Raw genomic sequence first — 6,764 nt, forward strand, 5'->3', positions numbered from 1 at the left:
TTTGAACCTCAGGAAGGAAGCCAAATTTTAATTTATGTAGATTATATTCTATTGGCTAATCACACTCAAGAGGGATGTAAGAAAGATACACTCCAATTGTTAACCTTTCTGGCAGAACAGGGACACAAAGTTAGCAAAAGGACATTTCAACTCTGGCAGAGCGAGGTGATTTACTTAGGACATACCATAACTCAGGAGGGGCGAACGTTAAACTCATCCAGGAAAACTGCTATACTTGAAGCACCAAAACCGTTAAACAAGAAACAAATGACAAGCTTTTTGGGAATGATAAACTACTGTAGAGCTTGGGTACCCCATTATGCACTGCATACTAGTAAATAAAGTGATCTTATCTATGGGAAGGCAATGGCAGGGCATGATAAAATCATTTGGAACTCTGAGGCGGAGGAACAATTTATAGAGATAAAAAAGTTGCTCACTTCCCAAACAGTCTTAGCTTTTCCTAGATATGACAGGCCTTTTACCCAAACGGTAGACTGTAGGGAGGGATATATGACATTGGTCTTAACTCAGAAACATGGTGATGAGGGAGATGTTTTAGTGGACTATGAGATAAAACTGGGTTAATCACGAACATAGAGTCAGAATTCTTTGTTGCTAGGCAAAGAACTTAATTCGGTCATTTCACTGTGTGTGTGGGTGAAGTGGGAATCTGACCTAGGGTCGAATTGCTCGCTCTTACTTAAATCCATGGCTGTCCTACTTTATCAGAGACTGAAACCAGACTGTGGCCTTTTGCCTCTCTCCTCAAACAAAGTGGAAAGAGAGCCGGGGTTGAACAGAGTTTAAACTAAACATGAGTGTTTTTGCAAGATAAGGGATTGATTGATTGTATTACTATTGATTCTGAACTGAATGAGAGTCGAATTTAGCCGCCATCATAGACAAAGGAAGTGGGCGGAGCGAAAAAGAAGCAAGGGGCAGTCTCAAAAGAAGGGATATGGCATAAGGATAATTTACCAATATTACCTAAGTGATTGTTTAGATATGTGGCAATATTGACACATGGGCAGAGCCATGTGTCAACAGGGGGGATGATGGTAGATGGTAGGATTAAAGATAACTAGATGGAGGAGAGGACTAAATACTTTTTTTTTTTAAATGGGGGTATAGTCTAGAAAGAAAATACAATTAGAGAGGGGTTAAGGAAAACACACATGAGCACTGGTAGAAATAGGGTACAATGCTTACCAATAGTATTAATGACTATAAGGATAACCCCAGATAAAAATGGACTGTCCCCATTCGAGAAAGTATTTGGAAGACCATACAGAATGCCCGAGTTAGGAGGACCAGAGCAGGCAGAGATAGAAACTGAGGGCACCCTAGCCGAACACATGAGAAGGTTGTTTATTAACCACACCCGTATGTCAAAGGTTTTGTGCCCCACAGGTGAACTAAAGGAGAAGGTGACCCACTCTATCCAACCAGGTGACTGGGTGTGGATCCAATCCTTAAAGAAGAAAGACTGGAAGCAGCCCCGTTGGGAAGGCCCCTATCAGGTTCTATTGGTCACCGCCTTTGCCATTAGAATAGCAGAAAGAGCAACCTGGGTCCACGTTACCCACTGCAAAAGGGTAGGAACACACGCAGAGTTAGAGAGAACTGGACCAATAGGGTCTGGGGATCACCTCTGTTAACGAAGATCTCCTACCCCAACCTATCATCACTGTAGTGTGTTCCTAGGGGTGTGAGTATGGGGTGGTACCAAGCAGACCAACTAAGGGCAGGAGAGGGGTGGCGGTTCTTGGAAATATGGGGGACCCTGAGCTGCATCATAGTCCTAACAATCTTTTTGATACATCCAGATCCACCACCTCCCAGCATGAATAACAACGAAACTCTACCATTGGTAAGAACTAAAAGACAGATGACTCAGCATAAGGATTCCACTGAAAATGAATATTATAACATAGTGGTCAGAGAGGGGCAGGATGTGGGTTTCAAAATAACTATTGCCAAACTCTCCAGTGGTTGGGGAGCATACAATCGAAGGAAAGGTGTTCAGACTTATGCGCTGTACCTCTGTACGGGACCCACTTCTAGTGTTTAAACATGCTTGGGGAAAATATTCAGACACCTGTATACAGTTTCAATTAGGTTAACTGTACAGGGATAGGGTTGACGAGATTGAAAAATGCTGCTAACCCACCTCAATTCACTCTAACTCCTGGGGAGCACCAGTGTTATAGACACAAGAATGGCACCAGGAATGTGGGTGATTTTAATGGATGTAAGTCAGTAGTTAATGTTACTGATCTAAGTTTAGAGGCACAGGAGAAACTACTAAACCTCACAGCCCCTGTAACCGATGTGTGGTGGGCATGTACCAGTAAAGGCTGTATAAGGCAGATATTGCCAAAAGGGTGGGTAGGTACCTGCGCCTTGGTTCTACTGGTTCAGCCAGTTAGAATTAGTCACCAGAAATCAAGGAAAGGGTTAAACAGACGTAGGAAGAGTTTTGACCAGAAGGAGAATAGCCCTATTTGGATGGATGCGATTGGGATACCAAGGGGGGTACCGGATGAATACAAAGCTATGAATCAAGTAGGGGAAGGATTTACTACAACATTATTTTTGTAACTTACGATTAATAAAAATGTTGATTGGATTAATTATATATAATACAACCAACAATGATTTGTGAACCAGACTAGAGATGCAGTAAAGGGGATCTCAGATCAATTATCCGCCACCTCACTCATGACTTGGCAAAATAGGTTGGCTCTCGATATGTTGCTGGCAGAGAAGGGCGGTGTCTGTAGAATGGTGGGGGGCCATTGTTGCACATGTATCCCCAACAACACAGCACCAGACGGTACTATGACAATAGATCTGATGGGGTTAACAGCTCTAAGTGAAGAATGGGCTGAGAACTCAGGAGTTAATACATCTTTGATAGGGTGGTTTGATGAAATGTTTGGTAAATGGAAAACCATAGCAGCCACCATCTTGGGGGCTGCCATCGCTTGTATGGGTATGCTTGTATTGTGTGGTTGTTGTCTTGTTCCCTGTGTCCGAGGGTTGGTGAGTTTAGGTCTCTGGAGACTGCGGTGACCCAACAGATGGTGAGGTATGGACCCATTCCAGACTCAGACCAATGGAATGAATGCTACATGCCTCCCGCTCTGGTGGATGATGAAGAATATTTAAATCCTGATGAACCTGAATTGGATGAGACAATTTTTAATCTTTAGTATACTATCTTTTCAATGAAGATCATAACAAAAATTCTAACAAGAAGTGTTATGATTGGAAGTAAAATGTGATAGTATGCCAGGCAAATTGTATTTTTCATAGTGTGTTTTGTACTAGTGATTCATTTTATATGCAAAACAAGTTGTATGCTTTGGGGTGTGTGTTTCATTTTATAACAATGTATTTTGAGTGTGTGTGTAATATTTAGTCAAAGGGTGGATTGATAGAAGATTTGTATGTTTAAGGTAAATGACTAAAATATTCCACCCCGAAACTGTAGAAATGTGTTAGAATCATAAGACTGTAATCTGATGAGGAGTGTAGCTCAGTTAGAGTTAGAACTAGGACATTGTGTTATTGTGTAGTTGTCCCAGCTGTGTGCAACTTCGAGAACAAGAACAAAGAAAGAGGTTTTGAGACAAGACGTCCCCCCCACAGGGAGGGGGAGTGAGAGGCTTGCAGAATGTTGTGAAACGCGATAACCGTGTAGGAGTATAGTGGGAAAATACAGCCTGCCTGAGCAGGCATAGCCTAGACTCAAAACGTGTGTGTGTGTGTGTGTGTGTGTGTGTGTGTGTGTGTGTGTGTGTGTGTGTGTGTATAAAAGGATTGACCCGTCTTGAGAGGGGCAGAGCTCTCATGAATAAAGAAACTGATTAATTGCAGAAATTGGTCTTTGTTTAATTCATTATTAACTAGAGCCTTACAACCTCTGGGAGTTATTCAAAGCACATGTTCAAATAAAGTAATTGCTTTTCACAATACAATGCTCACATTCCTTTTGATATGATTGTTTTCTCATTTGTTAAAATAGATTTTAGTATTACTTCATATGAATGCTATAATTTGATCATTACTTAGTTTATAATGAGGGATACCTGGAGAAAATCGTATCTCTCTGAAATGAAAATGGATGGCCCTCCCTTCAGTAAAATATTTTGACCCGATCCTACCTGAACGCTTATACCCAAAATAATAATAAAAACATAAAGTGCATAGCAGAGAACATGCCTACCGTTTACCCTCACTCCTAGGACAGACCAGCGACTGATGCAGTTTAGAAGCCGTTCTTCGTTTTGTAAGCAGTACAAAGTAGTCAGAAGATTTGGATTCACAGACCACCGTGGACAAGTGTAGGGGTGAAAAGATATCCATTATAATAAAATCACTGCATGAATCTGTAATCTTATTTGCGGTCTGAGAAAAAGCATGACAACGAATGAGCACATGCTGCAGCACCGGAGACGTTTTGATTTCTATACAGGCTATTGTTAAAAAAGAGGATAGTCTAAGTTTGGAACAGTACTAAAGTTGCCTATCAAACGTAAAAATGGAGTGCAACAGAACCAGTTACAACTGAAGTATCTGACCATCAATGAATTTGAGAAAAAGCCATTAATTGTTCAACACAGCAGCCGCATATCATCAGGTAGGCCTATATGCACTTTTTTCTCATTTGGGAAACTATCATTTTCCAATTTCTTAAATTTCTTTCCATGATATTGTTGTTACAAAATATATTTGTGTTGACTGTGATTAGGGCATGGGAATATAAGAGCATCTGCTAGGCTAAATTAACAAACTAGGCATTGATATCTCACCACATGATCCTCAAACCAAAGGCTAAAAGTGAATTCAAAGGCCTGTATAGCCTAATAAGGGATTTTTTTGTTTCATAATTATTTAATTCGAAGTCAGTTTCATTTTATACAGCTCCCGAGTGGCGCAGCGGTCTAAGGCACTGCGTCTCAGTGCTTGAGGCATCACTACAGACATCACAACCGGCCATGATTGGGAGTCCCATAGGGCGGCGCACAATTGGCCCAGCGGCGTCCGGGTTTGGCCGGTGTAGGCCGTCATTGTAAATAAGAATTTGTTCTTAACTGACTTGCCTAGTTAAATAAAGGTACAATTAAAAAATGCTAAATTTCTAGGCATGCTGTTGTTGAAATGTTGAGTGTTCCTGTAGTGTGTAACAAATGCTTCACAATTGCGTTCTTAAATGGCAGGCTATAGTCTTGAAATAATAATAAAAAGCCTAAATAATTTTTCATTCCTTCTTGGCTACCTGGCTTGCTCCTGACTGATTTAGAGTTAGTATGTTGTTTAATAGCCTGTTGAAATGTCTAACGTCAATTTTATTTTTTTATTTTTTTATTTAACCTTTATTTATACAGGTTTTTCTCATTGAGATAAAATCTATTTTTCAAGAGAGACCTGGAATTGATAGTGACAGAATCACACATTAGGCTACTTCCCAAGCAAAGTAAATGTTTTGTCTCTTATAGAAGGTTGTAGTGCAGCCTCTGAATATCATAGAGACAAACCAAAGATATCCCATATGCATTGGTCACGTCTTTCCATGGCATTTTACAGCTTGTTTCTAGCATAAAGCGTTGTTATAGATCACTTTATATAATCAGGTCAATGTATTTTAATTAATTAAGCTAACAAGGGGCAGGCCTATGCTTTTAGCCATTTTATTTAACAAAAGCCACAATACTCTCACATACCCCCTCAATTCGAGCCCTGGTTTTAACTTAACACACCAAGCTCTTCACTGACACTGAGATATTTAAGGAGAGCATGGTGACTAGGGTTGAATAGCGGGAACCAGGTTACCAAGATTTACCAAGATTTACTGCCCAAACCCACTCCCTTTTCCAGGAATAAATAACTGTGAGAAAACTGTAAATTATAATACATTATTTATATGAACAGCATGAAGGTAAATGGAACTGTTAAATTATATGTGATGTCTAAATCTGACTTCTCTACGGCCTTCTCTCTGCTATCTGCATGATCAATCATCAACGCTCAGGGTGGGGACAGACAGCGCATCTCAGTATGGAGCACCATTCACAATGCATGTAGACATATCATCTCATCATAGTACATTTTTTTCTTGTGACAGGTAGGCCTACATTTGCTGCAGCATAGCCTATGCTACAATAATATAAGGACTGAATGCACATCTCATTTACACATCTCCATCTGGCTTTTGGGGGTCACCTTATTTTTTTATTGTAAAGATTTTATTTTTTTATTGCAGCTGCAGAGTTTTAAAACAGCACTCGAATATCATTGCTTTAAATCAGTGCATCTTGGTCCAGCGTCGAAGGAGGAGGTCGTCGGGTAAGCTTGGCGTCGGGTAAGCTTGGCTTCATACATAGCTTGGGCTTTGTCGAGTAAGGCTTAAACTATGTATTTAGATTGTAGTTAGGTATTGTAGGTAGGTATCGTGGGTTGTTGTATGTAATTATTGTAGGTTAGTATTGTATTCGGCTGTGCCGGGTGTAGCACGAAGCTAGCTAGCTAGCTAACTCACCACCTGGAAAAGCTGGCGAGTAGCTATTATCAACGGTATAGTTGTTTCACGCCTGAGAGTGCCTGTAATTACGCCAGCTGTCTGCCTACAATAATTACATACAATAATTGCCTACCATTCAGCTGTTTTCTAACCTCATTGTCTGAACCGTTAACGTTAGGTAGCAAGTGGCTACTGTGCTTGAAATTTAGCTAGCTTGTTACTACCTGGATAGCTA

The sequence above is a fragment of the Coregonus clupeaformis genome, chromosome 29 (genome assembly GCF_020615455.1).
Source record: "Coregonus clupeaformis isolate EN_2021a chromosome 29, ASM2061545v1, whole genome shotgun sequence".
Taxonomy (NCBI): Eukaryota; Metazoa; Chordata; class Actinopteri; order Salmoniformes; family Salmonidae; genus Coregonus; species Coregonus clupeaformis.